Source organism: Teleopsis dalmanni, chromosome 2 (genome assembly GCF_002237135.1).
Source record: "Teleopsis dalmanni isolate 2A chromosome 2, ASM223713v2, whole genome shotgun sequence".
NCBI classification, from domain to species: domain Eukaryota; kingdom Metazoa; phylum Arthropoda; class Insecta; order Diptera; family Diopsidae; genus Teleopsis; species Teleopsis dalmanni.
In genome coordinates, this window is record NC_051847.1 from 7783268 (window position 1) to 7795579 (window position 12312).

General features: G+C 29.3%; 1 long non-coding RNA gene across 1 annotated transcript in view; it reads left to right on the forward strand.

Moving 5' to 3' along the window:
• Positions 1-1578: 1578 nt before the first annotated feature.
• Positions 1579-12312, forward strand: part of LOC119677471 — a 34729-nt gene continuing 23995 nt past the window's right edge. Inside the window, exons 1-2 of the long non-coding RNA XR_005252265.1 lie at positions 1579-1618; positions 8168-8289. This is a non-coding gene — a long non-coding RNA (uncharacterized LOC119677471). The remainder of the gene's footprint in view (positions 1619-8167; positions 8290-12312) is intronic.

Here is a 12312-nt window from a genome sequence, read left to right on the forward strand (position 1 = left end):
CTTCAACCCATCGCTCGAGCTTGCTTGCTCTTTGCTTCGACTGGAGTATCAGCTAGAAATGCCATGTGCCTTATCGGTGCCGTGGCTGGTATTTAATCTGTTTGCGTTCAGTCAGGTGTTGTGGTTTATTGTGCGGATGTTTGTCTTTAATGCGAATTTATCGTTCAATGAGAAACTTTTAATTTTACTATGCTTACTCTTGCCAACTACAATTTTACGGTTTACTCGCAATGAACGAAGAATCCTTCCGACTTGGATTTAAGGGAATTTTTTTTTGTAATTTTATAAAATTATTTTCAACATAAATACAATATTAAAAGAAAACTTTTATAAAGTTTTAAAATTTTTTTTTTTTCGGTTTTGAAAGAAATTTATGAAATTATTTAAATTTTGAATGTTATCATTACTTTTAGTATTATTATTATTAATTTTTATTATTAATTTTTAAGTATATTTTAATTGAAATTGAATTGAAATATTAAAAAATTGGGCTTGACAATATAATTTAAACAACCTTCAATTCACTCCAATTATTAAAGAATTTTAATTAAAATTAGATTTATTTTACTAAACTATTAGCTACCTACATGGGCGTCCAGTCCAGCGGGAAAGTATGGGACAGCATAATGTGCCGAAAGTCATATTAGTTAATGCTTAATAATAAAATGTCTGACAATGGAATAATGACCCCTTTTTAAATGGTAGACCGATGGACAAGATATTAATGGGTATGTTGCAGACCACTGTGTTGAATCAAATTCTCAACTACTGGATTTTTTTGAGTAAATGATTTAAAATTAGATATTAAACAGAACATCTTTATCAATTATTTTATTTGAATATTCTCTTATAAAAGCTACTATAATCCCACAATACTTTATAGATTTACTAAGCAAAACCATCTCATGCAAAAAATTCAGTAAACTTTTGATTAAATATTTATTAGTGCCTTAAAAACTGTTCTTAGCAGCATGTTGCTACAAAATGTGTATATACAATCTCTAAGTATAAAGCAACATACAACTTGAATGTGCATACAATTCAGTTTCAAATCAAACGAACATGTTGTATTATGTTTACTAATATTACTGTTTATCGTTTACAACAACTGAACTGAAAGCAAACGCTCAACGAATCCAACATGTTGTAAGGCAAACGAATTGATTTGTTTGCCATATCTTGTGCATGCAACTGTTTTTGGCTAGTTTGTTACCTTAAACAGTCTTCGTTTCGCCGTTATCCGCGTTGGTTAAATCGTTGTGTTGAGGCGCGAGATTTAATAACGAATTCTATATAAAACAGCGGATTGAAAATAAATAAAAAAAAAATTTAACAAGTAAAATTTCACGGATCATTTGTGATTGGTTAAACAAAACAAAAATGTGAAAACAACAACAAAGTGAATGTTATACGAAGTGCTAAACAAATTTTTGCTAATAAATCAAAGCAAAATTAGCATAAAAAATCTATCAGAAATTTAGAGAATGATTTTATGTGAAAACAATAAAACAAAAAATGTGTGAATAAAAAATATAAAGTTTTCAAATCAAAAAAAAAAAAAAAATAAATTTGTTAAAGGAAATGAAACACTAAAGAAATAAACAAATAAAAAATTACGGTAAATGTCAAGTTCATGAGAATCTTACATTTAAATTTAAAAAATATTTTTGTCATTTTTAACTTAAGCGAAATTTTTGAAATTATTTAAAACAAAAATTCCATATTTTGTTTTTGTAATTTTGTTTGTTGTTGCCATTTTGTTTTCTGGTGACATATTCTTTTTAATGTTGGCACGCTACCGACACGCGTTTATTTACTGCAACAACAGCAACAACAACAACAACAACAACAACAACAGCAACAATAAACAAACACAAATAATAGTAAAGTTACAAGTGCAAAGCGCACCTGCTGTGTTTTTGTTGTTGTTAAGTTGACTGCTAGCTGCTATGTTGCTGCGTTCGCTCCGCTTAATTTAGTTTCGGTTTTAATTTGAATGTTATTATTATTACTGTTGTTGTTGTTGTAGTTGTTTTTAGTGTTGTTGCTGTGATGTTGTGTTGTTGTTTTTTAGTTGTGCATGCCGGTTTTTGGTTTGACAGTTGATATGTCGTATGCATGAATAGCATGCATTTTACCGTTACATGTTTCTTAATTTCGTTTATTGTTGTTTTTGTTGCTTGAATTTATTTGCATAGAACGAATTAATTCTAGTTGGAATTTTTATTACTAGTTGGAATTATATTGTTTTTTTTTCTCTTTCTTTATCTTTTCTGTTGTTGCTCAGCTGGGATGGCTGGCATTGCTGGCATTGAGGTGAATGCACACTTGCATTGCCAAAATAAAATTGGTTGTGCATATTTTGGATATTGTGAAAAAATCAATAAATTTAGTTTTTTTTCTGTTTCTATGGCAACATTTGTGTCTCGCAACATGTTCTGTTAAACAAAATAGTTTAAATGTTGCTAAAATAATATATATATGTTTTATTAATGTTGGTAATAAAATTATAAATATGATTTTTCAGCAGTTGGTTTATTTAATTTTGCTTGTAATTTAAATTTGAATTGTGTGTAAATTTGTTAAGTCTGCTGCTTTGTGTGCCCTTCAACACTTTGCTGCATTCCACAAATTATAACCGCACCATTTCCGTCAACATTTGCTTGCGTTCACGTTTATAAACACAAGCAAGTGCGACATTTCATTGTGTTGTTTTATTGTGTGTTTTAGTTCCGGTTGCCGGTAAAATTGTATGTTTACAATTCTTAAAGACTTGGTAGAAATGGTAAAATGGTAAAAATGGTAAAAATGGTAAAAATGGTCAAAATGATAAAAATGTTAAAAATGGCAAATAGGTTTAATAGCAATTTTTTTTTGTGAGTTAAATTAAATAATTAAGCGTAGAAGCCACACACAAAAGAATTGCGCTCGCGCTGGGAATACTTTCGTTGAAGTTGCTCCAATTACGCTTTGTTTATAGTCATTCCGGCTTATAGCCTTAACGCCTGTGCTACTTTCGTTGTGTGCTGCCCTTTCGTATTTATTTTATTTTATTGTTATTGTTATTTCATATTTATCTCATGTGTTTCTCGCTCTTGTTCTTTGTGTCGCTGTGATAGCTTCTTGCCTTCCACCGACCCTACAAACGCTGGATACGCCGCGTGTCAGTCTTGGCGTTGCGAAGCATGAAATTAAATTCACCATATTTTCTTTTCTTATCTCTACGCCATAACGGTTCCTCCATGAAGTCAAGCAGTTCCATCAAAGTCTCATGTTTCCTGTTGTGCTTAAAATTAAATGGAAAATAATTTGAGGAGGAGAAAAATACAGAGCAAAGCATAACTGAATTTTTGCAAGCCGCAACGTCGTTTCAATTTTAATTTTTTTCGTTTTAATATCGCAAAAAAATGTTTTTTTTTGAAATTTGGGAAATTATTTAATTTCCGTAAATAATTAAACTATGACTTATATTTGAAGTTCACAATAGAATTTTACTAGTTTCTTGACCCCACGAGTACATGGAGAGGCTTTAGTTTGTCTATAGTTGTGAAGCAACAATGAATGAGCCTAACATAGACTCTTATAAATTCAGAGCGGATTTTTCCTTAAGAAACATATAGTCACATTTTAATTATTGTATATTTTACAAGGTTTTTCTTAAGAGACTAAATTTTTAATTCGATTAAAATATGATAAGATAGAGAGGTTATCTAAATAGTATGAAATAAGAAAATTTTGAAATCAATAACTGATATTAATGATAAGGATTTTACTCGCCTCACATAAGTTTAATAATGCAAGAATCCCCACTAATCACTGTCTATCAGTAAATTAAAGTAGTCTTAATTATTCGAATATTATATTAGGGATATTAAAAACCTCAAGCAATGATCTGGGTAAACGAATAATATAGCACAGCGCAACGGTTAGGGCTCTTTTATACTGACAGTCATTTGACGAATGGTCACCGTGGTTTCACACTCTTTTTAGTAATGACCAAAAACATGGTCTGACAACTATTTTGATACTTCTTTTTTTGTGGTTAAAACTAAAAAAAAGCATATCTACACAAAAATTCAAATTTTTGATCTTAATCGGCGCAAATTCTGACATACACTACTGAGGAAAACTCTTTTTATATTATTTTAATTAATTAAATTTTAGGGTGACCATACAGTTGTTTCGAGTATGGCCAAATACCCATCATCAGTGGGTGTTTATACCACTCAACAATTATATATGTTGCTGTAGTTCACTACTTTTCCAAACCTCAAAAACTACAATAGTTTCTGTTACTTAAAGAAGTCATTACTGTCATATTGACGTTAAAATCAAAGTTACTGAGAAATACTGTTTTCACCAATGTGGCAAGTCGCAGAAGTCTTCGGTCATCGCAATCATATTTTAATCGAAATTTTTTTCTTCCTTTAATTTTTAATTTTTCTATTTATTTTGAAAACAATAAGAATTTCACATTTGTCTGTGAAATATGGTTTTTACTGAGCTCTTTACTCAACTAATTTCGTTTTCCTCAAAATAATCTCTTCTAATATACTTAAATGCATAATCTTAATAACATTCATAACAATTCTTTAACTTCATTTACATGATGAGCATTAACTCGATAAATGTGCATTAATAATTGTCATTTTTTATATAAAATCTATACATAAATATTCTAAGGCAAATTTTAAAAGGTTAAAAATGGCATTAAGTGCCTATTTATCTAAATATTCTTTAGATCTTTTGTCTTTTTTGATATCTTCAACCAATGATCTATTGGCTAAATGGCTTAGTGTTATTTACAATTTTAAAATATATGATGTTTCAGAAAAATTTTTTTTGACGTGTTAGTAAAATATAAGTCCTATAAGCATTATATAAGCATGAGTAAATTATGAGTGCTATTTTCACATAATAGGCTATTTATTTCCAAAAGAAATATATATAAACAACTTCATTAAGTAAAGTAAGTTTAATTTTTTTGTACAGAGTATCTACGGTCTTAAAATTCTGAAATTATTTTATAAAGATATTCTATTGAAATCATTTCTTTATAATTTTTATGCTTCTTTATTTTTGGATTTATATTTATAATATATATATCTATTATTTTATGCGTTGTACTTCTTTTAACATAAGATACATGAAAATTAAAAATATTGGTACTATGTACTTCTTCATATATCAAATAAGATATTCCTTAAAATAATCTTTAGAGTTCCATTAAATTTAATACGTTTCTGACGAGAAACTACACTTGGTTTTATATGTTTCTTAAGAAGTACCTAATACCTATAAAATAAGTCCATTAAAAAATGTGCAATTTAATTGTTAGAGAAGAAGAATAATTACTTCCACACAATAAAAAATTAATATTAATAATTTCACTTAATTTTATCTTGGTTTCTTCTAAAACTTCGCGGTTCGAGTCCATAAATACAAATACAATTCGTAATTGATCCAAGTGGCACACAGGAATTGTGTTCACATGGTACTTTGCAATAAATGAGCTTCATCACTGCAATTATGCTGCTCCATGGGAAGCCAATAGAACGTGTAAATAAAAACCTTATGAATTATGGGAACAATAACAAGAATGGCACAGCTAAATGCCGTCACAGCAGCAGATACAGATACAGATACAATTGCAGATATAAATAAAAGCAGAACAAGAGAAGAGAGAAAGCAATTGGTTATGAAAGCTAGGTGGAAACGGGCTCTTGTGTACTTAATCAACATTTTTACAAAATACGCAACGCAAACGTCTGAAATAAACATTCTCATACAATACAAAAACAAAAAAAACATGAAAAAATTACATAAAAATTCGCAAATGAAATTCTCAAACAAAAGTAGAATTAAAAATTTTTCAAAAAAATTTGCGGCTATGTGCGGAAAAAGTGCTTATCTATCGCGCTGAAGTCGCGTGGTTCCTTCAGTTTCTTACGGGTTTGCATGTCTTCTGGATTTCTTTTTATTTAATGTCGTGTAAACTTTATTTTCGTAGATACATAGAAGCCAAGCAAGTTTGCTGCCAGCTTGCAAGTGAAGCTATAAAATATAAATGCAAACATAAATTGTATCTGCGTATCTAGGTACGCCGTATGTACATGTTTATTTTCATGCCGTACAACTTGATGCGATACAAGCAGTGAAGATTTTTGTGAAGAAATTTCACGAAATTCTTTGTTATGAGAAGTTTTTCAAGAAGTTTGAAGTTTTTGCACTTCATGCGAAATCTGATTAGATTAAAATACTTCATACGAACCCATACCGCGGCAGGAATTTTGAAAAGTTTTCATTTGAATTATTAAAATAAATTTTGTTCTATCGGCTTGTGTATACTTGTAGAAATAATTTCATCTAGATGGAAGATAAATAATCTTAGCTTATAGGAACACTATTAAACAGTTCATAATACAAGTCAATAAGGAACAAAAAAGCACAAAAAATGCTTACTTGCACAAGTAAATGTGCAAGTGCATCATCAGTTGTAGTTGTAGGAATTTAAGAAATTCTTTTATAAAGTTAATATTTAAAAATAGTTGAGGCTCTAAAAATATATCATGACTATCATGGGATAAGATAGTACGATACAGAAAATGAAACTGGCAATGGTTCCATGCTTTTCAAAGTTTCGTAGTAGTAAAGCCCTAAGCTTGAATTCAATCTGGGTTTAAGTATTTCTTGTTGTTAATTTTTTATTTCTTAAAATTAAATTAAAAATCTAAAAAATTCTACTGTTATTTTAATTGACACATTTTAATAAAAAAAATTTCTTCGCAACTAATAATGACTGCAGTATGAAATTGAATTGATGACAAAGTAAGTCCCTGTATTCCAGTGACGTCAAAATGCATTCAAAAGTATGTTTTACGACAGCTATAAAAACTATATTAACTCTAGCAGTGATAATTGTACAGTTGTAGAAAATAAAATAAAAATAACAATAACTAAACCTAGTTAGAAACGCAGAATGGTAGGACTTAAGGCTATATTGAATCAGAGTTAGAGATTATATTTCGCATCATACTGGTAATTAATCGAGTGTATATTAAGCCATGGCTTTCATGCTTTATATTTTCCAACAATCTAACCATATAAATCAAAATAAAAACTGTGAATAAAATTATCGCTAGGACGGTAAACTTCTATTAAAATCCATAGAAACATTCTTATTGGAGAAATATAACGGAAACTCGCTATCTTATTTATTAGTCTGCTTAAATACACAAATTTAAAACCAATTCGTTTTTATAAATCTCATAAGTTAAAATTTGTTGTGGGTTTTTCATGATCTAGACTAACTCTTTACTTTAAAATCTAAATTTTTTTGATATTTATAAGGAGATAAAAAAAGTAAAGACATTCACCTTTTCGATGAAATTTACAAAGAAATATGTGATTTGGTGGCACTGTTGTCGTTGAGTGTTTGAGTACATCTTCAGCAAGTACTTAATAGTACTAACCTTATAAGATTATCTGGCAGCTATACTGATCAGTTCAATCTTATCATAGATGAAATTTACAAAGAAAAATGTGATTTGGTGGCTGAGTATTGTCGCTGAGTGTGTGAGTACTTCCTCTACAAGTACTTAATAGTACTTACCTTACAAGATTATCAGGTAGCTATACTGATCAGTTCAATCCTATCATCTAAATTTTCTGAAATGTATCTCAACAAATACAAAATCTACAAATTGCTTGTTTTATAAAAACATGTATCTAAACAGTCATTGTAGATATTCTTAGACTTTTCAAACTTCTGTTTATATAAATAATTATATTTGTATTCTTCTAATATAAACATATCCGTTCACACTTCATTTCGCAAAAGAGCAATGTTATGACCCCGACTATTCGGATTCTTTCTAAATTTATGTTGTTATGGTGTTTGTGGTGTTTAATCTGATATAATTATGACTAACAATGAACGCTTTTTCTTCCTCCTAAGTTCAGCGCGAAGCGTGAATTTTTATCTTCATCTTTTTATTATTTTCGAATCAAATATTTACTAAAATAAAATAAATAAAATTTTATTTTAAGGAAAAAATATATAAAATATTAATAAAATTTATGAGTATATTGCTTAGCTTGTATTTTGAAATATTTGTCATAACTGGTTATGTATTTTTAACTAATTAATTAAACCCGTTGTTGACAGATACAAATGTATACGTACTGCCGGACTGCGCTATAAACGGAAAGTTTCACTTTCGTTCGATTTGGAATGCGTCTGCGTTCACCTTATCGCCCATATATTCATGTATTCCACTAAACATAGCGGTGAGTAAACTAATTAATATAAACTAAGTTGATTTAAGAAACTAAGTATTTCATTTATTAATATTTCGTTGATATACATACATATGCTCACGTGGTTGAAACAAGTTTCGCAGCCTTCCTTCCAGCAAACTTGTATCTATTTCAATGGTTTTCTACAAAATCTGTTACTCCATAGGTGTCCACATATGTAGACACATGTTGAGTCTTTAGTAGTACATTTAAGATTTTTTTTTTTCACATAATGTGAAATTATTTATTTATGTTTTTATTTTAGTACTTAACATCAAAAATGTATCCTATGCACACAAAGTAGTTCGTTCGGCTACGGAATTGTTTTAATTAACTAATGCCGTGATTCGGTTTACTTTTAGATACTTTTACACAATGAGAAAAGTTTACATAATTGGAACGAATGAAATCATTATGTATGCTAATTTTTCGAAGTAATCTTTTGTGTTATTATTGTCTTTTAGGGTTTGAAATCAGATGTGATAATTATTAAATCTCTCTGCATATGAGAACAGGTTTTATATTTTTAGGAATTTTAGATTTGTTAAGCAATCGAATGTTAAATAACTTAAACGGGATAAAATAATTTAGGGCATCCCTGTAATTTATTGCGAAGATCTTTTACTTAACATACATTTTGTTTTCAGTATATATAATCAAAATATTCACTTTAAAAATTTTTTCAATTAACCTTCAGTAAATGATTACTTACGTATACTAAGGAAGCCTCCTTATTCCATATTTCTCAATATTTCTATTATTGCGGCAGAGAATAATTGTAGGTGTGCTCGCCGGGCTTAATAGCGTGTTTACCAAAAGAAAAGATATTTTTGTATCTGTAGTCGTGTAGCAGAAGTATTAGTAATAATGATAAATGATAATAATGATTTGAAATTCATAAATAAGAGCGTTCACTTTCGAAAGCATTTTAATCATTGGCTTGGTGGAAATAATTAAGCCATATTAATAATGTAATCTTTGATATATTAACCCTATACATTTTCATGGCCTTGATTTGGTGGTACCGTTTCAGTAAGATATGTCAAACGATTCATGGATTCAATTCATATGTTTAGTTTAAGGTTACTGATTTTATAGTATAGATCGCTTCAAGATTATTAAATGTATTAAAATTATCTATACATATAAAAATGATGTTTCATAAACCATTTAATAATAAGGTAGTAGGTAGATAGATAGAAGTAAAGCTTATTTTTCTCTTGATCTGGGATAGATACTTTTTAAATACAGGAATTCTCCTAATGAAGGCAAAAGCGAATTTGCTGAAACATGTATTAAAATATACTAAAAACTTCGATCGAACTAAAAGGTAAAATTCTGAAAAAATAAAACCGACTTGATAATATTTTCTATTTATAATTTAGTGATTATCGAGCTCCTTGTGCATGAAATTAAAGATATGAGTGTGAAGGGGGCAGGACGTTAGCACCAGCTCCTTTACAACACACTCTATTTTGGTTTTGTTGTGTGAGAAGTTTTCCGGTTCTATTATACCAACTTTTGGTATTGTAAATATACCACTAACATTATGTGACTGTCATCATTGGTCTTGGTGAGATTGCAGACGAAACCGTGTTTATGTGACCAGTCTTCAAATTATTATCAGTTATCTAAAAATTAACTCCAAAGTATACCATTCTGATAGATGTCCAAACTATCTGAAGAAAAACGTCCAAATTATAATAACTTAAACAAAAGTTTGATCAATATCTTAATCATTTCTGTTTTATTTATGTTTATTTTCGGAACAAATAAAATGGTTAAATGATGTACGCATGAGTCATGTTATTATATTATAGTATGTTGTAATAGTGGTATTTATGATCTCGAATAATGAGCTCGATGACTGAGTAATAGATTAATAGTGTATACTTCAAACTACAAAACATATTTATCCATATTCGTTACTCAGATTAAGAGTACTGATTATTTGCACATCTTATCTTAGTAATTGAGTTTTGTATTTATAAATAGTTATTTTATGAGAACAATTACACATTAAAGCTTCACTGTGTTTTACCAAATTAACCATTTTTTGTGAATATTTATTTATCTGATATTGTTCTTTTAATTCTTATTAATTTGAACTTTGATTGCAAACCTAAACAGTTTTCTGTAATGAAGATAAACAGAAGCTAATAGAACTTTCGCTTTTTTGTTTGATTTCTATTTTCCCAGTTGCTTTTCAGTAGCTATTTTAAGTATCGAACTTGTCGATAAACTTTCTCTAATTATTTTGGACATATCATATTGAATTGTATATTCAATGGCTACGTACTTCTAGAATACTTCAGCTAATTTATTAAGCAATTGTCGTTACGATATCTGCATAATATCAACCATTTCTTCACCGAAATTCACAATTCAAATTCTTAACAAATACAAAACAAAAGTCAAAATCCACAGCAAATTTACAATAAATTAAAATAAATATTCGATACTTCTGAATGCAATAGCCTGGGCCTGTCCTGCCCTGCCCTGCCCTGCTTACCCGGACTACAACTGCCAGATAAAGTATGTCGATCACGTATTTTACATGCCTAATTTCATATACAATTGCCGTACGAAATAATGTAAACTTATTAGCGATTTTTTGCTGCTGCTCCAACCGAAATTTCAAATGCCGGCAACGTTTGGTATTCGGCGAATAAAATATCGAAAAATCTCAAAAAGAACCAAAAAAACCAAAAGAACCAAAAGAAATGATAAATGCTTTGGGCTACTTTAATTATAAAAAGAGAAGATTTATGCCACTGCATGAACTTCTAGAGGCAAATTTTTCATGCGTTAAAAATTTTATTTGTAGAAATTGAGTTATTTTCTTGTAGGCTACACCATGAGGGTGTTGTACTCTATACGCTCCGTAATTAAAGGTCTCGGTTTGACCCAAAAATGATTGATGGTGTGTTGGCCGCATGCACTCACTTTGTTAGAGGCTTTGATTTATAAATTAGTTAAAACGACTGAGTTGAAATTTAATTAACCTTTTCATATAAAACCCAAATTACAAGTGTGATAACTCAGTTAAGCACTTAATAAAAACGTTCACTGTTCTCTCGCCGCATTCAGATACCAGATACAAAACGTTGATAAATGGCATTGGATGATAATAACTTGCGTGTACAGGTAGTTTTAATTTCTTGCCTCCATATCTTACTTACCCAGTATCTCTTAAATGCAGTGATCATTACAAAATTAATTGCCTAATTTTTAATCATTTTTCATTGCTATTGTGATGAAGAATCAAATTGTTATCGAAGAAGTTCAGAAGTGAATGGAAGAAAGATAAAGTATCTGACAAACAAAAAAAACCAAACCAATGAGAAATGCTATAACAATTATGCAATTAAAGATATATACGAGTACATATATGACAATGTATGTAAGTCTGTATTTTAAATGCATGATAATATAGAAATATATTTGTGCCTCAACTTACAGTAGATTAAAAAAAAATTTCCATTAAAGTTGTACTATTTCTATTTCCGCTCAATTTATTACAAATGTTTCGGTTTGATTGTACAAGCAACTTCACACCATTCAGAAAGACCTCCGTTACTGGATTTTAATTACTTTTGGGCTTTGCTTCAGTTCTGAATAAAAGCTGTATGGAGTGTTGCGTGCTGTGCAGGCCAGATAAATCCAACAATAAGGTCACTACTGTAACCGACGACTTTCAGCAATGATTTCGTGTTTTATAAAAAATTTGATATATTAAAATTAAAACGATTAAAATACTGAAAAAGATGCAACTGGTTTCATCATAGCTCATCATTGTCTCCATAGATATCTGAAATTTTGTTATTTTAATTTCAGTAGAATTTCATTGTGTGAACTTGGGTTTGGATTTACAGAATTTCGTGCTTATAGTTTTTGGCTTTTTGCATATTTTGAAGGTTATAGCTATGTTTGGTTAGTATGCAGATGATTTTATTATTTGTTAATAAAAATCGACAGTTTGTATTAAGCAATAGAACATAATAAATACTTATG